The 5,692-nt window shown below is 37.1% G+C and overlaps 1 pseudogene; it reads right to left on the bottom strand.

Annotated features, from left to right (window-relative positions):
* Positions 1–4,277: 4,277 nt before the first annotated feature.
* LOC137626728 (uncharacterized) lies at positions 4,278–5,492 on the bottom strand (annotated as a pseudogene).
* Between the last annotated feature and the right edge of the window lie 200 nt (positions 5,493–5,692).

Below are 5,692 nucleotides of genomic sequence, written 5' to 3'. Positions count from 1 at the left end.
AGGGCCGTCAAAAAGAGGCAAAGAGAGCCAAGCCGGAAGAAGAAGAAGAAAAGTAAAAGAAGGAAAATGAAAACAAAATGTAGAATTAAGTTTAGTGTAACGTAAGATTAACATTTTATTCTTAAGTGTGTACAGAAAGCCAATTTCATTTACGTTAAATTTAAAGTTGAATTTCATTTAAGTTAAATTTAAAGTTAAGGTTATGTTACGTAGTGTTACAAAAGTGTTGCGTATTGAACGTGTTGCCGTCAAGTCTCTCTCCTCCCCGTTCTCTCTCCCTCCTCCTCATCCACACACACCGCCGTTAGCTGCAACCGTCTGTCCCAGAGGTAAGAAATCCATAATAATGTTATATTTCATAACCAATTCATAGCTATTTATTATTTTTTTAGCCAAGGATGTTGATTATAACAATTAAAACCATGTTTTTCCTCTGTAATATACTGTTTTTATTGTTTTTTTCAGAGGGTGGGAATGGATTAAATTAATTTTAGTTATTTTATATGGGAAAAATTCATCTGAGATAGGAGCAAATTGAAATACGAGCTTGGTCCCGGAACGGATTAAACTCGTATCTGAAGGTATTACTGTATATAGATATCGTAGCAGTATTCTTTGGCAAGATTATTTCCCGAGATTTTGGAGGTATTCAATAAAGGACAAGATTGCCCAGTATTATACCCTTTAAAAGAGTGATATGTACTCATTGAAATTTTTCAATGTCTTTTAGTCAGAAATGGCTTAAATTACTTCTGTTTTGGGAATTATAGAAAGTTAAAACACTTATGTCAATAATTGTGAAAGCAATATTATATAAAAATAATTTAAATGTATTTATTTTACCAAATTATTTTCAAATTTATTGATATAATTATATTTACTTAAGGTTCTTACCACATTATTTATTTGGGCAAAGAGAAAGAGATAAATTGCAGATACCCTCACTGAGCCAAGCTCTGAGCAATCTGGAACTCACGAACGAGATTTTAATATCAACTTTGAGTTTCATAAGAATTTCGTCTTTCATTTTTATCGTTCCAGATTGCCCGGAGCTTGGCTCAGTGAAGCTATCTGCAATTTCTCTCTTTCTCTCTGCTCAAATAAATAATGTAGCGAGAAAACTAGGTAAATATAATTATATTAATGAATTTTAAAGTAATTTGGTAAAATGATTACATTTAAATTATTTTCATATACTATTGCTTTCACAATTATTGACATAGGTGTTTTAGCTTTCTATAATTCACAAATCATAAGTATTTTGAGCCATTTCTGACGAAATGATGTTGACAAATTTTCATGAGTACATTATCTTTTACAGGGTATAATACAGGGCAATCTTGTCCTTTATTGAATACCTCCAAAATCTCACGAAATAATCTTTACAAAGAATACTGCTACGATATCTATATACAGTAATACCTTCAAATACGAGTTTAATCCGTTCCGGGACCAAACTCATATTTCAATTTGCTCCTATCTCAGGTGAATTTTTCCCATATAAAAAATAAATAAAAACAAATGAATCCGTTCCCACCCTCTGAAAAAACACTAAAAACGGTACATTACAGAAGGAAAACGTTTTTAATTGTTGTAATCAACATCCTACTCTAACAAAATAACAAATAGCTATGAACTAGTTATTAAATGTAACATTGTTATGGAGTTCTTACCTTTGAGACCGACGGTAGCGGTGTTTGCGGAGGAAGAGAGATAGTATTTTCTTCATGTTTACTTAAATTCAACCTGGATCAAGTTCCTCTACAACTCAAAAATATAACTTAGAGGAAGATATAGATGTTGAAAGTGATACTGAACTCAGTAATTGTGATCATGTATCCATCTAGGCAGGAGCCTACCTGCCGGAAGACATTAGTTCTGGCACGAAATTAGTTTTTACAGAACCAATTACTGGGCATCAAAAACATTCTTAGCCAATTTGATACCTCATAATTTAATACCAATCGGCAAAAAACATGAGACCTTATAATGTAAATCTACCCTATCCTGCCATGCCAGGTGATTTAAAGAAGACCAACTTAGTATACCGATATAAAGGCCCTGTCCAGGAATATCCTGGCACCTACATCGGGATGATGACGAGCGTCTATCTAAGAGAGTATCTTGCCACGTGCAACAAAGCACAATACAAATGCTTGAATCCCTGAAATTTTCATTTGGATATGTAAATTATTCTAGGAACAATTTACTCCGCCGCCAAAACAAACCATTCAACCCATACTGAAATAAACGTTTGCTGTTGGTTTTCTATGCCAGATATCAACATGAAAATTGGTATGGACAAAGCTAGTATCCATCCCATAAATACCTGAAATTTCATTTAGATATGGAAGTATTCTATGAGTAATTTATGGTGCCACCGAAAATCAGCCTCCAGCGGATATCGAAAAATGTCTTGTGGGACTTTCCTATGGCAAGTATCAATACGAAAATTGGTATGAATGTAGTTCACATAACACCCATCAAACCATGTGAAAATCATTTGGATATCTGTAAAACTTTAAGAGTGGTTTGTGGCTCCTCACTGATTTTTTAGCTAAAAATCGTCACTTACGAACAAAAGTGACAGTCAAGGCATGCTTATAGCAGGTATAAACATGAAAATTGTCAGGAGTGTATATATATATATATATATATATATATATATATATATATATATATATATATATATATATATATATATATATATATATATATATATATATATATATATATATATATATATATATATATATATACTTCATTTTAATCTGTTTAGTGGTATAGTATTTATTGACTCAGCCACCGAAAATATCAGCTGCTCCCCTCACCCCCTCTCCGACATCTATGGTTAGGGAATGACTGGGCTACGGGTTGAGTGAGATATCTTCAAAGATTTTGGCATTTCATATAAGGTCACTCACTTAGTTCGCGACAATAAAAAGTTTACATATTAACCGACACTGGCCGCGAAAATACTTTTGTACGGGGAATAACATTACTTGGCATCGCAATGAAAGGAAATCACTTGTATTGCCCAGCACTATTGGTAACCTCTTCAGAGTTAGCTTAAGAAAATCAGACAATTATCGGGAAGAGGCGAAAACTCTTTACCGTTCAATGTTCAGTTTATGCTAAATATTTTGATTTCATAAATATTTCAGAACGTAATGACTGCAAAATAATGTCTAATTAAATGTTATCTAGTAATAAATATCAACTAATTATCAAATATTTCTTTATGATTTATGTCTCTAGTTGAATACTGAAACTTTTAACCTAAATTTCAATACAAAATTTAGATGGATTCTAATGGAAAGACTGCAGTTTGATTCTAGTTGACTAATTCCCAAGCAAGAACCTCTGGGAGTTAGTAAGTTCTTAATATGTCCCATTAAACTACAACAGAGATACAACTATTGTTGTTATTGAATACTTGGCAACTCTACCAGATACAAGGTCTTTGCAATTTGCAGCCTTCTGTACGGAAGAGATAAGGATTGGAGGAGCCTCTGCCGTTTTTGGGGACAGCCCTTTGAACGGCCGGAAATCGAGTAAAAAAAGTCCGAAATCGGCTCTTTTTTACGGGAATGATTTGGTAAATAATGTAGATTGACGGGACAGTATTAAATTGTAAAACCGAATGTTTCTTGAAATCGAGTAAAAAAAAAAGTCGGAAATCGGCTCTTTTTTTACGGGAATGATTACATGACGTGTCCTTAAAAAGTACAAACTTAACGAAGGGTAAATATGTAGATTGACGGGACAGTATTAAATTGTAAAACCGAACGTTTCTTAGACTGGGATGACACGGGCTCTATCTATCAGGAAAGTTGGACACCAAGTAGGAAAATCTGCTCTTTTTCGCGGGAATGATCACGGAATGAAATATTAAATTCACTAGTTTTGTAAATGCTTGTCCCAACAATCTACATACTAGGACCCCTCTGGTCATGGATGTCGGAAATGTGCGAGAAAAATGGACAACTAACCCAAAATTCCCCTCCTAACCTGACCTACAAGCCATGTCCTTACCTTCATTGTGAACTAAACGGGGGGGCTGACGCCCCCCTGCGACCCCCAAACACTGTTGCTAACATACAAACCCCACAAACCAAACCTAACCAATCCTAGTAGTTCCCAGGTCACTACGCCTACACGGGGGCAAGTCCCCGGACCCCCTTCGTAAGTCTCTCTCCTACACAAAAAAAGCTTTGGGCAGCACTCAAAATTATATCTTATCCACATGATCATATTATTGGTTACTCAGGCTTACCTTAATATTCGTAGTCGCTAAAACCAAAATCCTCCGGTTCTTGGTCCTTCAACCTCTTCTGGGGTGGAGGATTAGGAGGAGGACTTGAACTTTTGTGACTAGTGGAAGATCGGGCGTCGTTAGCTGAAGAACGGCTGCTGGATGGACGAACGTTACTTGGCCGAACGTTAGTAGCGTTAGAGGGAGGAGATTCAGGAATCGGCAAGAAGAGAGGACTGGCTTTGAGCGGGTACACGCGCTTGATGAGCTGTAAAAATGCCCTGAACGGACATACGGACTTCTCTATATATCGCTTCCTGATACAGTACTCCGCGAAATAGCTTTCTTACAACGATTTCTGGGTACCGAATCTTGGTAGCAAGCTCCTTTTGAGAACCCGCCATTGCGATTCTATAGTGTTCGTATGTACGGTCGGGTCATTAGGATCAACGAAGTTAACACTGTGGTTTACAGTAAAATGTTTAAAATCATGGTCTTTGACTTTGCCATATCCTTTCCAGCAATCGGAAATGATAGTGGTCCCGGGAAGAACGTGCTCTTTGAGCGCCGAGATCAACGTTTCCGCGTTACGTTTCTCAACCACTCTGAAAAAGGTCTCGCGTGTTTCCCGGTCAATGCCCCCAAAGACCCAGGTTCCTTTGACTTCATGCCCGATGTTATACTTCCTCTTGCCGAACTTGCTCTCGTCCACTTCCACAATGTGCCCTGGTCCACCAATTTTCTTATTGTCCAAAATCAACACGTGTTCACACACTTCTCGGCAAAAGTTGTACCAGTCAACGAGAGTGTGAGAACCAAGCTGTTCGTTCTTCAATTCAACACAGTATTGAGGCCAACGAAGAACCCAACAACACGTGAGGAGAATGATATCACGTTCTTCGAGGTGTGAGCCCTCAAAGAATGATTTATGCCGCCTTGTGAACTTTCGGCGACACTTGCGGTTCCTACACCTCCAGAAATAATTGGATTGCCCATTGCGCACATTGCAGCCATCACGCATGAGGGCCACATCACCTTTTTTACACTTTTTACATGTACCTCTAAAATCCCCTAAGAGGCCTTCTCGAAATAAATAGTGAAAGAATTCGGGGGTAACACGAGTGAAATCACGTAGATGTATATATCTGAGAGTCTTAATTGCATCAATCTGATCAATACAGGAGATAAACTCGAAAACATCACTCAAAGAGAAACTATACGGAACACGTCTATCCATCACGGTGGTTAGAGTTGGAAAGGGTCGACTGTAGGTCAATCTCGGGTCATGTGGGGGGATTAAAAATTTGAAATCACGCGGCCCACGAAAGGGTTAGTTCGGTTGCTTTGTTTGACACTGGCTTTATCTGACGAAATATCTTAACTAGATGTTGGATAACCTAACCTTTGTTTGTATATAAAACAAAATAGTATTCGGCA

Source organism: Palaemon carinicauda, chromosome 34, assembly GCF_036898095.1.
Source record: "Palaemon carinicauda isolate YSFRI2023 chromosome 34, ASM3689809v2, whole genome shotgun sequence".
Classification (NCBI taxonomy): domain Eukaryota; kingdom Metazoa; phylum Arthropoda; class Malacostraca; order Decapoda; family Palaemonidae; genus Palaemon; species Palaemon carinicauda.
This window is presented reverse-complemented; position numbering and strand designations above follow the sequence as displayed.